The sequence below is a fragment of the Manacus vitellinus genome, unplaced genomic scaffold (genome assembly GCF_001715985.3).
Source record: "Manacus vitellinus isolate BGI_N305 unplaced genomic scaffold, ASM171598v3 scaffold_2_pilon, whole genome shotgun sequence".
Classification (NCBI taxonomy): domain Eukaryota; kingdom Metazoa; phylum Chordata; class Aves; order Passeriformes; family Pipridae; genus Manacus; species Manacus vitellinus.
Genome location: NW_021940208.1, coordinates 24,480,624 through 24,501,414, shown reverse-complemented (window position 1 = coordinate 24,501,414; position 20,791 = coordinate 24,480,624). Strand labels below are relative to the sequence as shown.

The 20,791-nt window shown below is 37.4% G+C and overlaps 1 long non-coding RNA gene across 1 annotated transcript in view; it reads right to left on the bottom strand.

Annotated features, from left to right (window-relative positions):
• The window catches only part of LOC108639459, a 55,679-nt gene extending 37,718 nt beyond the window's left edge, over window positions 1-17,961 (bottom strand). The window contains exon 1 of the long non-coding RNA XR_001920524.2: window positions 17,929-17,961. This is a non-coding gene — a long non-coding RNA (uncharacterized LOC108639459). The remainder of the gene's footprint in view (window positions 1-17,928) is intronic.
• Between the last annotated feature and the right edge of the window lie 2,830 nt (window positions 17,962-20,791).

Below are 20,791 nucleotides of genomic sequence, written 5' to 3'. Positions count from 1 at the left end.
TAGAACAGTGTGGATTACACACTGGTGTGTTGGCTATTGCTAAGCAGTTATCCCGCAGCATCAAGACCACCTCTTGTTTCTTGTCTCTCACCTCCTCCCCATTCCCCCAAAGGCAAGTAAGCTGAGGGTGGGCAAGAGGCTGGGAGGGGACACAGCTGGAATAGCTGAACCCAACTGACCAAACTGACCAAAACAAAATGGGAAATAATGAAAGACCACGTTTTTCTGTGATACTTGTGTAATCCCATGAAAACTTGTGGAAGCATTGTAACAAAACAAAATGATCTAGAATGGAAGGTGGCATAAAAGCCAGACAGACATTCACAATATTTGCTTTGCTGTTTAAACACCAATAGACTATATATGTTCCTCAACTTCCAGTATTGGGACTATAAGACATATCAATAAAGTGTGAAATGCTAATAAAGTAATAAAAGTGAGATCCATAAATATGCCTCCTATTAACAGAGAAGTGTTTGTGCTTAGTATTTGATGGCATCGTTGACAGATTATACTTTTTTAATTAAGAGTTAACCAAAAGATATATAACATAACACAGTCTCTTAAAGAAAACTGGAGGGGGAAAACAGTATTATGTGACCACAGGGCTCATTTTCACAGTCCATCAGCAGAGTTTGAATGCTCTTCAGCCCTCCTAGAGAATATGCAAAATCCTGTTTGCCACATTCATTCCAGAAGGACTCTGCCCGAGCAAGTGAAGCTCCAGAAATAAAGCACTTTTGTCGAGCTCTGCCAAAATGTTAACTAAGAGTTAGTGTGCAGTGTCACTTTATGATTAACCGGGAGGTGATAGTTGGCAGCTTTCTCAGGGAAAGTTTGAGGCTTAGCTACACAATGAACTTTTGAGGTACACAGATATATAACAGAGCAATCAGAAGAGGGGACAATCAGGTTTCTTCCTTCCGAGGTCAAAGCACTCTCCCTCTGCTCATATAAATAAGCAATCTCTCTCTTGAAGATGAGTACCATAAAGGAAAAATATTTCACAGTATTTTTCCCTAATCACAAAAATCAGTATAACACACATCTCTCTGTGTTGAAATGTCAACTTTCTGCAAAGTCAAATCTATTCCATATTTCTGATCATAATTCAAAATTAATTGAATTTCATGTCAATGAGACTGCAAGTATGGAATGACTCCTATCTAATAGAACCACTGTCACAGTTTTTAAGGAAGATTCATCAGAATTGAGTGTCATAGAAGTAATGGTGGTGTAATAGCATCCAGCAGGTGATCTAGACAAGGAACTGCAAGGCATGGAGAAAACTACTAAATTTACATGCTCAATAAGAAAAAAAAAAAAAAAGTAAAGAAAACAGGGATGAGGAATCTTGCCAGCAAGTGTCTTTCTGTTGAAAAACTGCTGCTTGCATTTCTATTAAAGTTGCTACCAGTAGTTGCAGTAAATGCAAGTGCTAGAGAGACCATGAGGAATGGGGAAAAAACTGTGTTAAAGAATTACCTTACATTTAAGTGATGTTAAATAGAATTTAGCGTAAAAAGTGTAGAAGCAGTTTCTGCTAAGCAGATCATGAAAATACTCCTTGATAAAATCTTATAACATATTTCCCTAATTTCCCTTCATGCAAGGATATATGACCTGGCATCTGCTGGTAAAAAGATGAATGAGTGTGAGCGTAGAGTGTCATTAGTCATTTTAAAAAAATGATTCAAATATGGCTTATTTATTAAGAGAAGGTAGAAAGACTTATGCCACTTCTGCCTGGGGTTTGCATGCAACCAATATACTTAACCCTTGGCGATTCTGGGTGAGTGCCCAGCTGGTGGATTACTCTGGCAGGAAGAGCGGGCACAGTAGCTGGTTGTGTGCAGGTCTCGGTCAGACCTGCAGAGGCTATCGGCTCAGGCAGAGCGTTGTATGATCACAACTGCACTGCTTCCACGGTCAGCACTAGTAAGTCAAAAGCAGTGTTAGCTGCCTCTCCACAGCTGATTGATCAATTCATGACTCCTACAAGCCTAAGCCTGCTCCTTGCAGTGAACCGAGAGTCCTGGGGTGCATGCTTCAGAGGCAATTAACTGTCCCTCAGCAGAATCAGATGGGCTCATTTGCTCTGGCTCGGTCCCAACACCCCGCTGAGCACCACAGGGCTGGCCTCACAGTTTTGCATTATTCCTCCCAGGGCAGTGAATTCCAAGAGGTTTATTAACTCCCTCAGCAGCACTTTGGGAGCAGACAGAGCTGTGTGCCAGAAACCATTGATTAGAGGGTGCTAGAGAGCACAGCGAGGAATCTGAGTCTGTTCTGTTCTCAGCTCCATCTCACGCTGAATGCTGGCTGACTTCAGTGGTGCTTCTTCAGTATCCCAGCACCATATCTCCTTCTAATCATGTTTTGGGGGATCGACATTAGTTTGTCTTAATTTACCCCAGATAACAGAGAATTTACCGGTAACAATTTTGGATCTTACCTCATTGGTGGATGGAACAGTGAATTTTTCCAAGGGTGGTTCCTGGGTGGCTTAGTGACCCCATAGTTATTTCAGCCCTAAAGGCTATCAACTGGGAAATTTGACTGGATTATGTTAACTGTACATAGGCCATACAATCTAGTATTAAGGTTGAGCTATTTAATCCAATATTTAAGAAGCCTGGTGCTATTATCAAAGACTGCATAGAAGAGAATCACCTCCAGGAATGATCAAAGGCACACATAAGGTGAACGTGGAGTCTGTTAGCTATAACAGATAAAAGAAGTGTCCTGCCCTCCTCCTGGATACTGCACCATCTGCAAGAGGAGGCAAGAACTCGCTGAGCTGGGTATGCCAGACAGCCAAATCTGCTGCTTTCCATTAGATGCATGCAGGTGTCAAAGAATTTAAGTAAGCTACTGTTTCAGCTAATCTATGCAGCATCTGCATACTTAGGTGATCTGTAGACCAAGAAGTAAAAGTGTATCCTTCTATTTCTTTTTTTTTCCTGCCTCATGTTAAGGACTATGTCTTTCATGTTCTGCCAGCATGTGAAAGCATAATGAATGAATATATATGCTTGTGAAAAACCACTTCTAACAATACTTTCTGAAACCTTAAAATGAGCTCCCAAATTGGTCTTTTATGAGAGTAAGTGCTGTCAAAGTTACAGAAGTGCTTTCTGGAGCAACTATTGTGTGTAGAAACTTGTTATAGTAAACACTCTTCTGTTTTATTTCTGTTGTTTAGTTTTTATGTTGTTATGTGCAATAGGGAAGGTAATAAGAAAAGCAAAAGAATAGCTACTGGAACAATATGACATTTTAGAAAAGGGAAAACAGTGGCGAAACTGTAGCTAAGGAAGCTACAGTCTCTGTACTTCCTTGAGAATATCTAGTATATGCATAACTCTGTGAAAGCAGTCACGACAGTTGAATCACTGTCAGAAAATTTCTGTTACTATGGAAAAAAATGGGAACAAAATAGCTGTATTAAACTGAGACACAAAACCAATTTATTTCACAATACAGAACTAGAAAAAATATCCCACTTTTTTCTCGTCTAAACCTCATAACTGGGTTTGACTCCTAGTTGGATTAATTTGATAATCTAAATCTAACAACCATCGTCTTTCTGATTTTATTTGCAACAGTATTTTTAATTTGATTGCTGCATTATCTCAGTTTTAGTTTAATAAGTAATGGTCTTTAAGTCTTAATGTGTTTGTTAAATCTTTATATTTGCAATCTAAATTTCTTTTAATATGCAATATGAAAACTGTAGAAAGTAATTTGTTCTTTCAAATTGTATCTTTTTCAGCATGTCAAGACTGAAATATATCAGCTATAGTATTTGTGTACCAGTTATTTCTCATCCTTCTAATGAAAATATTCAAAAGAAAGGAACTGAGAGAAGTGAACTCTCTGTGCAGAAGAGAAAAAGGTTTCAGTGAAAAATAAGACATCAGCAGATAAAAACAGTTAATACAGATGGCTTTGGGAAAAAGTCCCTTTCACAGAAAATAGACAATATATTAGGGACTGCTGAGATGACAGTACTTGATTTGACATGGTACATATATTCACAGAATCATAAAATCATAGAATCAAAATCATAGAACAGTTTGGGTTGGAAGGGACCTTAAAGATCATCTAGTCTCAAGCCCCTGCCATGGGCAGGGACATGTTCCACTAAATCAAGTTTCTCAGGACCCAATTCAACCTAGCCTTGAACGCTTCCAGGGATGAGGCATCTACAACTTCTTTGGGCAAGCTGTTCCAGTGCTTCACCACCCTCACAGTAAAGAATTTATTCCTCACATCTAATCTAAATCTCCACTCTTTTAGTTCAAAACCATTAAAACCATTGTCCCTTGTCCTGTCAACATCTGCCCATATAAAAACTCCCTCTCTTTCTTTTTTATAAGACTATTTAGGTACCACAAGGTGCTATAAGGTCACTCCAGACCATTCACTTCTTCAGGCTGAGCAGCTTCAGCTCTCTCAGCCTGTCTTCATAGGAGAGATGCTCCAGCCATCTGACCATATTTGTGGCCCTCCTCTGAACTCTCTTTAACAGGTCCATGTCTTTCATGTACTGAGGACTCCAGATTTGGACACAGTATTCCAGGCTGGATCTCACAAGGGCAGAGTAGATACTTAAATTGAGCTGCACTGAAAATACAGAAATAGAAATGGACTTTTTCTAATAGTTAGCATGAGTTTGTTATCATTAACTAAGGCCGTAAGTATTAATGACAGTTATTGCCAGTGGATATCTCTGAGAAATGTGCCTTTATGTATTTGCAAGGGGGCTGCACATGCCTGATTCCTAGCAGTTACTGCCAGCTGACCGCCAGCTCTATGCATTCTGATGCCATCAGGAATTACATCTCACGATTTGGATAATAAACTGCGTTTTAGAGAATTGCCCCCAGGCTTTTCAGTGACTGTCCTTATTACTAACAACTACAAGTGAATCAGCTGTTAGCCAAGCTTTGCTAATTTGGACCAATAATTGGTACAACAGCACTACTTGGTACTTACCAGCACCTCCTGTAGTTCTGCCTTTGGTCACTGAGCAGCCCATGCATCAGTCATGGAAATGGTGAAAACCTATTACTGAGCATAGCTGCCACCACTTCTGAGGACGAGTTTCCTTCAGCAGTGGCCCTTTGCTTTTTTGGGGTTTGTTGCTTTTGTGGTTTTGGGGTTTTTTTGGGGGGTGAGGTTTTTGCACTTCAGGTACTGCTGGAGCTAAAAGAAATAACATCCATAGCTATCCAGTGTTAGAGAGCATCAAACTTATTTCAGCATTGGAGATTTGAGTAGGCTGAAGAAGGATTTGAAAGGGAGAACAACTGAATGAAGGGAAAGTCAGGAGAGGGTCATTCAAGAAATGACCAGAAAGGAACTTCTTATCTTTTCTGAAGATGTAATTCTAAGTCCTGTTTCTCTGGTAATTGAGGGGGTTGGTTTGTTTTCTCTCAGCTAGACTAAAGGTTGACTATTTAATGATCTCTGCAAAGCTACCTGTCTTCACCTTCTTCTAAACTCAGACTATTGAAATATTGTATCTTGTAGTAGTTTCTTTGTATACAGAAGTAGCTATGTCAGTTACTATTACATATGAAATAAACGTAATTAAAATCAAACTGAAACAGAGGAAAAGCAGAAAGTTGAGTGCTGCATTAATCTGCCATGCTAGCCAAGATCTAGAATGTGATCTTAAAAAGAAAGTGTCATTTTTCTGGCTGTAATTATATATGACTAATAGCAGAAATTTATTCTAGGTCTCATTCATTTTGGATTATCCCTATTTGTAAAATGAGCAATTGAAAGGACCTTGATCAAGGACTATTTTTAAATTGTTTGCTTTTTAATGAGAGAAGAGAGATCAGACAGTAAGTTAGTTGTACCTCAGAGAAATGAATCTGTTAAGGGAGTGCAATGATTAGTGAGATTTTTATCTGTGAAGAGGAGAGAAATCTAAAACTGCTCATTCAGATTCCAGTCTACTTCACCTGTGCCACTTAGTGAGGCAAAAGCTTAATTTTAAATCTGTACACAGGAGAAAATCTGCATTAATTTAAGCTGACTAAAAGTCCACAGTGGGGGAATTTTCTGTTTTCTTTATTGTTTATTATAAATTCTTGATTGGGTTAGATCTAAGAAATTGTATCTGGGCAAATGATCAATAAATATGTTCAGATAAAAAGAACAGAATGTTCTGTGTTTTACTTACATGGGCAGTTAGGTGGCCCATTAGTACTTTTTTCATGTGAGTGGCTGCCTCACGGGAATGTTAACTGGTGAAATCTGCATTTTGACCTATTATGGCTCTGAGCCACTCACCCAGAAATAGAGCTCCCTATTCCCTGGAACCACTCTTGCTTATATCTTTAATATCAGTCCTCTCCATAACACACTTCTACTGTATGTTATGTTTTATGAGTAAATCTTCTGCTGTAGGAATTTACAATTAAAATAATCTTTATGTTGAGGACGTTTCTGGTATTAGCTCTGTCCCTCATTATCCTACTTCTGTTTAAACCTCTTAGATGTGAAATTGAAATGGTTAGTTGTACATGGTAAGATGAGGAAAATCTATTTTCATTTTCAAATGATGAAACTTCCTGGTGCATTTGCTGGGACTAAACTCGAGGGCGGTAAATTTTCAGCATGGTATGTAGGGAGTTAGCTATACGAGTCATTAACATTAATTCCCATCTGTAAATAATTTTGAAATACTTTAACCAGCAGGGGAGCTATTTCATCTTTTATATTTAGCTGATTGTAAAAATGTATGCTGAAACCATCTGGCCTTAGTGTTTTGTCGGACTTCAGGCTTTTAACAGCCAGTCTGATTTCCTTCACTGAATTGGGGTTTCCTAATCCCTGGCTCAATTCTCCTTCCAAACTAGGTAATACCATGTTGCTATTTGTTTGTCAATCAATCCCTATCTCACCAATTGAGATGAATAACAGAGTTGCTATAAAAACTAAAGAAGGCTTTGGGCCTAATTCTCATTCATGCTAAAGTTCCTTTACATTACTCCAGTTGCTCATTTACTGAGTGTAAATGCAATTTACTGCCTGAGCAATATAAAGCGACTGTAACATAAATGAGAATCAGATCCTCTATGTTCAGACTAGCTAACAAATTCAAATTGCTGAGTACTATTTTCCCACAGGAGCTTGTGTAGTGGAATTTCAATACATCTAAAGAATGCAACAAGTCAATTAAAAAAAAGATTAAATGAGAAATTGAATGGTTATTTTTAAGGTCTGTTTAGAGATAATTTTTTCAAACAATAGGACTGACTAAGCCTGGCTGTTACAAACATGCCGACTTCATTTAAAGTTCAACCCTGCATGATGCTTGGAGATTTGCCACAGTGCATGGAATGAACTATCCATATTACTTGGAAAAGGAAGACTGTATTTCAGAGGTGGATGCAGGGCTCCCTGACTTACCTGACAGCATTTCCCTTCCAGGGACTGTCACTGAGATTCAACAGTTATTAACTACTGATACACAACAGTGTGTTTTGATAATGGGTGAATGGGGGGATAATGGCAAAAGTAACTTGAAACTACAGTTACCACAAATGCCAAAGCAGATGCTGCTACCTCACACCTTTTCCCATTTCTGAAGTCATGGGTTTTATTGCCTAAAAACTCTAAAAAATGGGTTTCCCCATAATGCTCTGTAATGAGAATGATGATCTGAGCCGATGTTGGTCTATACTAAGGCAGACATTTGATGGCAAGTAGACTGTGGAGTGAGCTATTCCAGTGTAGACAGAGGTCAGTATTCTTACACTGAAGTTCTGTTATATCAGCATGAATACCCACTTTGATGTGAAGTCCACATTCCTGTCCCTGTCCTCCTTTTCTTTTGGTCTGCCGAAGACACTTCAGCAACCTACATACTAAAAAAGAATTGTTCTATCATGGAAACCACAGGCACATGATTTTTTGCTAACACATGAATCCTTATATGCCATAAAATTGTCCTCTGTGCTCTGCTCATTACTTCAGATCTATAAATCTCATGCCTATTCTTCTCTCACCAGCTGCTAGTCAGCTGATTTCAATCCCACCTTCACCTTGCTGAAGAGCACAGGGAATGCAGTGTATATGTCATCTGATACAAAGATTAATAGCCTTCTGTGGCTGCTAAATAACAGGTTCGTTGTCTAACCTAGGGCTATGTTAAGGTGTGTGTGTCCAGATCTCTCCTCTGAGATGCCACGCTGTCTTTGAAGTACATCTCACGATGAGGAGTTGATTTTGTGGGAAGACTCAGGCGGTTCCTCTCCTGAAGGAGCAGGTGTGTTTCTGTTGCACAAATAAACATCAAAAAACTTTTTGTCCTTTTAAAAGTGTCTTTTTCACTGTTCTAAGTTAGACCTATGCCTAAAATTACTTTGATAATTTTCTAATGAGAAGTAAAAATCATCCTACTGCTCCTATGGAAGTACACAACAGGCTTTACGGGTGCTAATAAATAGAAATCTCTTCTTGTTCTTTGGTATTGAACATTGTGATTTACACCAATGTAATTGATAGTGGAATATTTTCCTAGTTCACAGTTCAGATAAATCATTTTAAGTAGTAAAATATTTTTGAGATGTTGCTCCTGCTATCATAACTTTCAGTTTTGCTGTGAGAAAAAAAATCTATGTAAGTGTTTTAGAGTAGAGTTGATTGTCATATATTACTTGGGCAGTTATGATTAGTTTTGCATATGTTAAAATGCTATAACAGTATTTAATGTTGTGGTGAATGCAGGAATTACTAGTGCCATCTATCGTTGGAAGATGTAGACTTGTAAATGTTAATTTGCATATTCTATGGTAAAGGAGCATTAAAAATTTATTGTTTTACGAAGTTTTATTGCAAAATGAAATAGTTTATGTAACTGCATGTTTGGGATGTTTGTACTTTGCATTCTTTGAAATTTGTCAGTTTTCACAAAGAGTATCTCTGGGTTTTATTTTCATTACAATCTTTTATCTGAAATAAAATTCTATTTTAGTTTTGGACCTCTAATAAAAGTTTGTAATGATTCACTGTACAATAGGAGAGAAACCAAATTTTTGTTTGCTGGGCACAATTAATTTTGAGTGGAAGGTTCTTCAAAAGTGCACAGCAAAAGGTGAGAGCTGTTTCCTACCCCCAGGGGAAGCACAAAAGTATTGCTACAGCATATCCAGAGCTCTGTGGTCTCTAGATGCCAAACCAGGTGACATTTGTCTTGGTAACATTTGAATGATGATGTCTCAGTGTTATTTTACTGTTTGTTCACTGTGGCTGCTGCGTTGCCAGAATCCATAGGAAAAATCTTTGTCAAAAGATGGGCCAGTTGTACTCCAGGAGTGTTAATCTGTCTCAGCAACACCTCTAAACTACTGTGGTGATGTCTTTAAACAGCCTTAAAACACTCATTCACCCCTTGTCACCTGGCATTTTGGGGGTGCTTTTGGTTTTTGGCTGCTGTTATTGTAAAATCGTAAAAAGAAGGCAGTAACTGTCTACATCAACAGGTACATTTGAAAGATGTTAAGATCATCAGAAGGAATGAGTCTAGCTAAAGCCTTTTTAAACGAGGCTAAAACTCAGCTACATCCCCCATAGCAATCCATCTCACCTTGGTCTAATCCCTTAGGCATTGATTTTGGTGGTGGTCGGTTTCTGCCTGTCAATTGATACTCCATTGCAATCCCCATGTAGGCAGGCATTCCTTTGTCTCAACCAAAATCCCTTAAATATACCCTGATTTTCAGACATGGTCAAGTCATGACTTACGCACCATTGTATTGCTCAGCATACAAGGATCATGCGGAAAAGCAGAGAAGCAAAGCCTAAATAAAGGTCTGTCATTAAGGTAATCACCCAAGAGAGAAGAGATCTCCAATTTCCAGGCAAGGATTCTCAGACAGGTACACATTACATCAAAACATCTTTGTTTAAAAATACCAGCAATCTTCAGAGCAAGGACCAAAGATTACTTCCTATGTTCTAGCAGAGTGCCCAGAATACTTTTTTATCGTTATGATCTGGGGCAGTTTGTGTTTTTGTTTTTGTTTTTTTTTAACATATTCCCTTGGTAAGAAAGGAGATGTAAACTTTGAAAAGTTGTTCTGTTCCTTTACCATTGACAGGATTATTTTAACAGTTAAAAAATAATAATGTAAGAAGAAATATATATATCACAGAATGATCAAGATAATGCTAAATGAAAAATATCTCATTTCTGTATGGCAAAATGGCTATCTTATGACAAATCAGCATTGCTGTCTCACTTGGGGTAAATCACTTTTTAAGAAAAATATAACATTTAAATATAGAATTATTTACTTTTAAATTACGAACTGTATATTTTGGCTTTAAATGAATGTACAATAATCTCTTGCTGCCTCATAAATAATTTTTTTGTTTTTTCTTCAGTTTGTAACACACAAACTCTAATACTTTGGAAATAACACTCTTCTTTTTTCTTACAGGTCTATAGTAAGAAGAATAGCAAGATACAATTCCATAGAGTTATAGCTTGAGTAGTTAAGCAGTTTGAGACCTTTCAGATTGTTTTATTTTCCCCTGAAATTGATTTTGCAATCAGGAATGTATTTGTTGTAATCTTGTTTATTTTTGAAAGATATACATGAAATCCTATTTTCCTGAGTATGGTGGAAAATAAGAAACAGGAGACACATCTTTCACCTGATAACATTTTACTTTGAGTTCTCTGGTTTGGATTGCTCTCTGAACTTAATTTTCTTGCTGTTTCCTATGTTTTCCTTCTGTTGTACAGACATGCATACATAGTAATTTCAACTCTGGTCATCTATTACCACTTGATTTGAACTTACACAAGTCCTATGAGGAGCAGTTGAGGACTTTGGGTTTGTCTAGTTTGGAGAAAAGGAGGCTGAGGGGTGACCTCATTGCTTTCTACAGCTTCCTGAGGATGCGGAGAGGGAGACGCTGATCTCTTCTCCCTGGGACCCAGTGATAGGACAGAATGAAATGGTTCAAAGGTGCATCACAGGAGGTTCAAACTGGACTTTAAGAAGCATTTTGTTATGAGAAGGTGGTCAAACACTGGAACAGGCTTCCTAGAGAGATGGCCAATGCCCCAAGCCTGTCAGTGCCCAAGAGGTATTTGGACAATCCTCTTAACAACCTGATTTTACTTCTCATCAGTTCTGAACTGGTCAGTCAGCTGGACTAGATGATTGGTCTAGGTCCCTTCCAACTGAAATATTCTATTCCAAAAATTGCTTTCTGCCATTAGTAAAACAATCAGAAATTAAACTATTTCCTTGGTCAGATTAAGTGAAATAGCTGGCCTTGCTAATCACTTCAGCTTTCTAAAATCGGTGGTCCTGTATCAGCTAAGGAGCTCACAATTATAAGCCATTCAGCTTCCTGCATAAGAGCTGAATTGTGACAAAACATTTAATTTAAGCTTTTCAGTTGAAATGTTTGCCTCCCTCGCAAAGATTCAGACTTGAGTGTGTACAATGCAGATTAATAATATCATAGTTATGTCATGCCAAGTTTCAGAAAGAAAAGACTCTCACAGACAAAAATGAATTATTAAACCTGAAATAAAAAGGGATGGGAGTCCACTAACACAAAAATAAGAACCTTTATGAAGAAGCTCAGCTACAAACTATAACTTTATTTTTAGCATTATGTTGAACCTTTTGGCTTTGGTTTATAACAATTGATGAACCACTGTCATAAATATAGAAAAACTGCTTTTTTCCCAAAAAATCTTATAAAAAGCCACAGGCAATTTCAAAAGTATAAACCCCAACTGTTTTAATAAAAATATCTTGCCAGATTTTCAGTTGCCAGATTTGTTTATTGCCATTCTGAATAAAAGTTTGATGAAGTTCATCATTCATTCAAGATGAATGAAGTTTATTTTCATTCAAGAAAAAATTCAAAGTCTATCAAGCACATTATAGATCTTATAGCTGAAATAATTAGGTGTCACTAGGAAAAACACAGGTCAGTTAAGAATCTGAGTTTTATGGATCAGATGTGTTCATAACCTTTACAGGCGCAATCCACTTGCCTGAACATTCTGTGTGCATCAGATCTATTAGAATCACTTGCAGCTACCGTAAATATTTTTGGAAGGTTTAAAGGTACTTAATATAGATGTTGTCGGAATGTCAATACCATTTGTGGTATTTCTTGCGTTATCATGATGCAGCTTATATTAGTTCCAAAGTTCAACCACACTACATCTTACAGATTGATTCCCAAATCTAAGAGCACTGTTTAAATTTGTCACTATCTGATGTCTGGAATTGTCAGAATGCCAGGTGAAGGCTGAACTTTCTTTACCTGCTAGGAGAGATTGTCTTTGTTGCATGAGCATTCATTTCTTTCCATAAGTGATAGTGCCTCATGAAATCCATGCAATGGCCCTTGCAGAATTATCAGTATTATCCTCCCCTTCCTGTTTTTCAGAGTATGCAGCAATAATGTTACCTTCCTGAGCATGTGGCAATGTATATCTGCTATAGTTATATTCTACAAAAGAGAAGATAAGACGATTTTAAATTTGTAAGCTATCTGCCGGGTTGTAGAATTTAATTTGCAAGACCAAACTTCCACAATATTGTGTTGATGTTGCAGTGCCATTTACTGTTTAATAGAAACATTCAGAATGCTGTAGTTCCATCTGTTATAAATAGTGAAGTCTGATAAACACTCTGCAAACACAAGATGCAGCTTTCTGGCAAATTATGTTTAGTACAGCCCCCAAACATAAAGCAAGATTTATATTTTTCGCATTACTTTTTTTTTTTTATTATTTACTCTACAGTAATTACTCTAGAACTTTGAGTAGATATATAAATAACTCTCAAAGTTTTACATTAAAATATTGTGTGAGAAGTCAGGGACAAGTATACACACATACATATTTCACACCTTCAGCAGTACTGCAAGTTACAAATCTTGTTATGGCTGCAGAATCTTTGATATAACTACTTGCAAATATATTTGTAATCAGACAAATAGAGTTGAAAGGCAAGCCCACACACTATTATACATTGTATGGACAAAAATCTTGATTTTCACTTAAGAAAATAGAGATGAACCAGATGAATATGAGTGGACTTTCCAAGAGCTCTGAGATGAATAGCCAAAGATGAAGTTACTGCTGTTCCCTGCTCACAGGAGAAAGGAAGAAATTATGTAGCAACAGAGCGAGTGAGTCATTGAACAAGACTGTTATAAAGTGTGGGTGAACTGTTGTAGCAAAAGAAGGTTCCTGCTAATGCTGTTTGGGTGTCATCACTGTGTCACCTGCCAAGACTGAAAACCAAATCATTCTATACAGTTAAAGAAAAACAAACTTGCAATCTGAAACACCTGACAGAGTCTACAGAAACATTCGAAAAGATAGAGTTTAAGTAAGTTTATGTCTTCTTTTGCTCAAGCTAGATGCCACCAGGTGACTCAAGCATCCACTCAAAAAGTGGAAGAAAGATATTTTTGTTTGTTTTGTGTTTGAAGCCAATTTATTTCAAAGAAATCAACTTGACAAACCTCACCGCGGTCACTGCAGACAGTCATTAAAGCTAGTGGATATTTCCTCCACTGCAAAAGATGTTTGTTTATTTTTCCAGTTGAGTTGCCTAACTTTGACTTAGCTGTACCCTCTCTATGACATATTCACACCACTTAAAATTTCCTGGCTGTGTAAGCAGATGATGCTGTAGACTGGATTTTTTGAAAACTATGCTAAAATACTTGCTTTTGGAAAGAGAAGGAATAAAAAGTTCTGAGATTAGTTGTTGATATGGTTTGAAGCTGGCTCCCTGCCGAGTCTCCAAACCTTACCACAAGAAGTCCCCCCCCACCAAACCTCAGGGAGAAGAGGGAGAAAAACAACCAAGAAAAACCGAAACGAGAGACAGCTAAAGTGATATATATAAATATAATATAAATATATTTACACTTATGTTACAGTTATATACAATTGAAATATGTATACAATTTCACAAGGGAAAGGGAAGGGGGAAGGGAAAAGGAACAAAACCAAAATAAAATATATATATATATATATCCCGATTAGTAGCCCAATATCTAACAACTAAAAGAGTTAGCGAAGAAATATCTCACTACTCTCCTTGGGACAACAGAAAGTCACTCTGGAACGATCGCTGGCAACCTCTGTCTCCCATGGTTGGCAAGGCCTAACCAGGCCTCGCTCCCCAACACGGCAGACTCAACAGCAGGGAACCTGCACCTCCAAGCCGCCGGAAGGAAAGAGAGCGAAGGCCTCTCCTCCTTTATTCTTATAGTCTGGCTTACGTAAAAATCATAGGGAATACTGGGTAAATCTGAGCACTTCCTTGGTTACAGACTGGTCACCAAGGAAGGCCTAGACCAAACTACCACAGTCGTACATCTCCTCAATTATATTTGAGCTTGGAGTCATTAGCAGGACACATATTCTTTAAGCCAAAAGCTATATTTCAGAAAACAACTGCTTCCCAGTCTCTCACCCCTGTGCAAGCCACTTCTTCATATAAACAGCCTTAGCTGAGCAGCCAACAGTGCACATTCATTCATGGTTTCATCTTCTGTTTTCCCCAATGTTGTAAGTATTGACTTCTCATATCAATACAGGGACATGACTTTGATGTGAGCCTCAAACTGTAGAGGAAAACAGAAAGGAAGATGTATATATTTACAACACACTGGCCAATGTAGCTGTATTTTAATCCACTAATATGTTTATTTCTCACTTTTTGCTGCAATAGAGTATCTTTGGTTTCTGCAATAAAAGTGCCACATTTTAGGTATATCACGTCAGAACAAATAAGTAGAAAGTGACCTTAATCTGGTATACAGAAAAGCGTCAAGTAAAAAGATTCTGTCAGAAAGAGAGAAACTTACAAAAAAGGCAGGTCCCTTATCCCTCTGGCCATTATTTCTTCAAATTCTGGAATTTTTAAATGTGCACTGTTCTCATTCTTTGTTTGTGACCTTTTTCAAAAGGACAGGCATTTTCTTATCTTTTTCTTCCTGGAGTCAAGTTAATTTAATTTACTGATCATATCAAAGGCCTAATTCCTATGTACGTGTCTTTCACTGGATTAGTTTAGCTGGGTGTAAGAGACTGTTAAGTAAAGATAATATAATTATTCGTGTGAACACAACAGGTACAAACAAAGTTGTTAACAGTATTATATACCTTGCATTGCTTATCCTGTCTGATAAGCAAGCTCAGTAACATTTAGCTTTGGCACAGAATTCAGCTTCATCAAGAACGTGACTCTTTGGACCAATTTTTAGAGTAATGAAAGTAAAAAAGAAGGCTCCTGATTCAGAAATTGGTTTTGCCCAGGGTTCCATTACCTCTCAATCATCTGCCCTCCACGTGCCTTGGGGAGAAGTCAGTGTTTTATGCAGGAGCTAATGGAAATTATGATGTGGTCTAGTATGAGGAACTAAAACTTGTCTATTGTGTAGAACTGGAATTTATGCTAGTTTATCATAACAGGTTGTGGTGTTAAGTGAAGTAGTTTAGTTTATGCAGGAGAGACAGGGATGTTCAAGAGAAGCATGATGGATGGAAGAGGTGGACATTCAGCTATTGTCTGCTGAGTAGCCTTTTGTTTGCATGAATCAGCGCCCTCATAAAAATCCCTGTTCCTGTTAAGTATCAGGTAAGATCTGTGGAGAAAGATCTGTACTTTGAGCCTAAATTACAACATCCATATACCACTGAATTAGGCCAGCAGAACTAATTAATTAGTCATAGAGTCAAAGTCATTTAGACTGGAAGAAACCTTTCTCTGTAAGGGATCTGGTCTGATCCACCATTCAGAGTAGGTCTGTCAGGTTACTCAGGTCGCCCAGTCAAGCTTTGAGTATTTCTAAGGGTGGAGGTTCCTCAGGGTAGAGATACTTGTGGCTACTTTCCCTCAGTAGGAGCAATTTTATTTTCTCTAATTATTTTACCATAATTTCCTTTGTAGCAGTTTGTGGTCACTCCATCTCCTGCTTTCACTCTGTATCTTCAAGGAGAGTCCAGCTTCATCTTCCCAAGACCCCCCAATAGGCATTTGTAGACAGCAACTCCCCCAGCCTTCTCCAGGCTAAACAAACTCAGTTCTTGTAAGCTTCTCCTCATAAGTCATGTACTTCAGGTTTTAATCACTCAGAGTAAATAAACATTTTATCTAAACTTGTACATCAAACATTCTAAAGTGTTCTGCTCTTGAAATTCAAGTTCTAGACATATAGCAAACTTATCTTTGTGTTCAGGGGACAGAGGAGCCAAAACAAATTACAAGATCTATCCTAGATGCATGTAAATTGGCAGGATAACCTAATATCTAAAGTGTCTGAATTAATTGCTGTGATCCTTAGATAAATTAACAAAGATGTATTTGTAGGCTTATATATGGCATTATTGCAGAGATGAACAAGGAGCAACATTATCTTCTTCTGTCTGGTCTTTAAAAATACTTGCAGCTTTCTTTGGAATCTTTTTTTAATTTGGTAAGGTTTGGAAACAACACCTAAAAGTCAGAAGCAATTAATGACTTTCATTTATTAAATTTTGCCAACAGGAAAGCCAGTGGTTATTTGACCATAGTCTGTCAGTTTGTACACTGGGATGAGACTTAGATCAGAGAACTGTGAAATCAATATAAGGCAACATATAAAGTTCTGTAGTTAGAAGACAAACATATCAATTCAAGCTAAAATAATATGCATCATTTTAGCATGATGGCAATTTACAGTCAAAACAACTTACCTTCTTGTAGTAATAATTAAGGAATTTATCACTATGTGAAGCCATTAAATTATGATTGTGTGTCTTTCTAAGATATGTTCTCCAGCCCAGTCAGAAATTATAGGTCAGGGATTGCTGGGTAAAGTATTGTGAAAGTTCAGAGTAAATTGTCAGAGCAGTTACTTCAGTTTTTAAATCTGTGGATGTATAAAGCAGAACCAGAGGGATGTGCTACAAAGTTAGTCCCCAATGGCTGTCTGGACTGGAAGAAACACCTCACTTCTACGTCAGATGCTGCCACCCTCTCAATTTTTCAAATTTCTAATCACCTGCATTAATTATTACAACATCTGTGCCAAAAGATGGCAGGAGGAAAATATGGTTTGTTTTGGTTTTGTTTTTTTTTCTTATATATATATAAAAATTAGACTGTCTTCTTTTGATATTTCAGCTTGGGTTGTATCTCATATTGCAATTAACTCATTTTTTTAAAGGCAATTTCTGACCAGTAAGCATAACGAAAATGAAACTCAAATAATCTAGGTGGATTAGAGTCTCTAATAACTTTTGGGTCCTTTGAACTTACATTATATTTCTTGAATCTACTGTGTTTGAAAGTCTACAAAACAAATAAAATCCAAGAAAACATTATGCATATAACTTAAGAAGAGAACAGTGTTCCAAATCTAGGAAATAATTTGGCTCTCGCCTTTTGGCTACCCGTGGAAGTAGAGAACCATTTAGATCACCCATGGAAAGCTCTTAGGACAATTATGAACTAAAATCTCTGCACTTCATCTTTCTGTGATGTTCCTAGTCAGAAAAGCATTAGGTTTCAATTTTCCATGATTTCCTCTAAAAAGTCCTCTCTTCCTCACTGGGACTCCTCCTGCTTTGCAGGACTGGGCTCTTTGCCCTGGAGCTATTCCGCCGCTTCTGGAGTAGCATACCATGTGCATCCCTTAGCTTCCTTACACAACAAGTTGCAGTAAATCTTCAATTTAATATCCTAAAACCTTTTTTTTATGAGGCATAGATATAAGCTTTCCTTCAGTAAGTGATCCTTCCTCAGCTTTCCAAAAGCACAACCTAACTTGAAAGCCTAAAATAAATTGCATATATGTTCTATAGAAATCCTCTAAACAAATAAAACGAAGAGACATTTTATAGCAGTAATAATTTCTTACTTGCAAGTGTTTCAGAAGACTCCCACAGCAGCAGGTGTTAAGGAAGCATCCATCTGTTCTTGTTGCTCTGCACAGAAGTATATTGAATAGATAAGAGCTTCTAAATGTTCAGGGTTGTCATTAAAATGGGTTAGCTGTGATCGTCACTTAAGGCATTCCTGATATTGAAATTAAAATGAAGACCATCTCTGGTTCTGTTGCAATTTGAGAATGCGATCAATGGTTCCCTGAAGAAACATCCTGTCAACTGGGTACTTTTTAAATTATCTTCTGAAAAGCACTTCAGTATTCCTGCGACTGAACTGGAAATGCTGTATCAGCAACATTACTGTTCTCTGAAAATATGGATCAAACCCCAGCTGTTGCAGATATGTTAATTGATGAATTAAGTTAAGAGATCTGAAGCCTTTATACCTCACTTGAAACTTATGTTTCTATTTAAATATTGAAGACTTTTCAGCTTTCTCCTCCAATGCAAAAAATTACTTGAGTCACTTCTAAGGCAGGCTTCAGAGTCTATAAACTTGAATGCTACAGTATAAAGACCAGAGGACTGGAGCTTCATCAATGCAGCAGTGAAATCAGCATGAGAAAGGGGAGATAGCACACAAGCTGTGAAAAACAACACAGTTTTTTCAGAGGTGAGACAGAAAATATATAGGGCAATAGTATGAATGAAACTACAAAACAGCTATAAACTTCTACACACTCTGAGGTGTTCTTATACCTTAGGTACTTATATTTAAGCTACTATGTGGTCTTATATTCAGATCAGAAAATGGATTTTGGCAAGGAGTGTGAAAGTGTTAAGAATGAAAACTGCCTCTTTGCTCTTTTAGCATTGTACCCCACTCAACAGGAGGAAGCAAAGGAAGGTTTTTGCATGTAGCATATATAACACTTATAATATCTTTATAATTAAAGCTAAAATAATACCAACTGAGGTATTAAGGCTTTGTATTAGTTTGTGATTTGCAAAGTCTGGTAGCTTCCATCTAAGAAAATGCTAGCAGTACCTTGTTTGCCAAAGTCCGATCTGTTCATTATGTTTTCACATTCTATATTCCTATGATTCTTTCTCCTCTCATGAAGGCACTTCGCTTTCAGTCCTATGGAACACTTTGCTATTTGTATGTGAATAGCTTGGTCTGGATACCTGGGAGCCAAATATTCTCATACCATGATGAAGCAGTTCTGATATTGCCAACCACAACTGTTTACAGCTGAATCTATCAGCAAAACTTCAGGATCTCAGTTTTGAAACCATCAGTTAAAAAATAATAATACAGAGCTTTGCATTTCCCAAAGAATCCTCTCAAATAAGCAAAAGCAGGCCAGCCTCCAGCTGGTATGGGATCTTTCCAGATCTGAAGTCCAACCTTAAATGCAGTTATAAACATAAACCTCAGATTGGAATTTTGCGGTTTATGGAATACTTGATTTTTTGTTGACTTTACTGAGAGTCTTAGATCTACAAAAATGTGAGTAAACTGGTTTGTTTTTTTTTTTTCCTGAAAATAATTTTTTAGCAATTTTTTTGTTGATAAGTGGTAAAATTTTGAGAACAACATTGTTACTCAGGAAAAAAACCACCAACAAACAAAAAAATAACCCACCCTACCATGATCTGGACAACAGAGCATGCAATATACTAATTTGTTTGATAGAAAGTTATAGATTGTGTGCTAGGATTGTTTTGGCACTGGGCATTTTGCTAAGCCACCTGCCAGGTTAAGCCACTCTAATCATGTAACCATGGTAATACTGCTGGCGTCAGCATGAAAGACTGATTTGTGCAGCCAGTAAGGACTGGGCACCTTAATGCATTAACTGGAGCTGTTAGGAAATGTTTGAAAATAAATATGTAAAATAGGTATAAAAGGTTCTTTTAGATTGTGTAGTGTTTTGCTTCAGGCAATATTTGTTAACAGCAGGCCACCCTATTTATCGGGCTAAGTGAACGTGGTTGTGAGCACTGAAATAGATAAACTGCTAGTAAATAACTGTTATTGATTCTGCTCTGCTGCTTTGCTTCTTGTGCTTTGATGGGAAAGAACTGTTTCATTTTTAGCAGTAAGTGTTAGCCTATGCTTGTGTTCTGTTAAAATAAACCTGCAACTTACAGCAGTAATTGCAGAAAATCTGAAAATAAGACAAACCCAACAAAATTTGAAAGTTTTAATTAGGCTCTATAGAAATGGTCAGTGAGTTGGTCCAAGTGTTGATATCATATATTATACCTCTTCTTCTTATCCCTCTGTTGTTTTTCAAATGTTTTTCCCAGACACACATTTCCTGTCCCTCTCACATTTGCCTTTCATATGCCCCTCAGTTATGTGTTTTCCTCACACCTTTAATTTGCAGCTACACTGCTCCTCAAGTAATGGGTTTGTTTTTTTCCAGAGAGGCAATGATCTGATGATATACTGTCGCCAGCATCAGTACTGACTTAATTAATTTCTACCTCTATGTCAACACAAGCAGTGTGGACTGTAATGTGAATCAGACCAGAAAAGAGATCCACTTTAAAGTAAAAACCTCGGCACTTCTTCTCTCCAACTTCCCTTTTTTCAGCCAGGTGCCCAATTCACACAGTAGCCCCACAAACATGAGCATATGTAAACATAATTAAGGAAATGCCTCGGTGAATTTTATAGAGGGCAGAACAGAGTACTGTTTATTTCTGAATTTGTGGCCAGATGAGGGAAAAAGATAAACTTATAAAATCTGTATTTACCCTCCAAACCAAAAAGCTATTTGCATGAGAAGAAAAAAGGGAGTCCTTAATGACCTCTCTGTACATTTTTATGTTGTATCTACTCTGGTTTGCTTACTAGCAACATTACTTGACATATTATTTTCA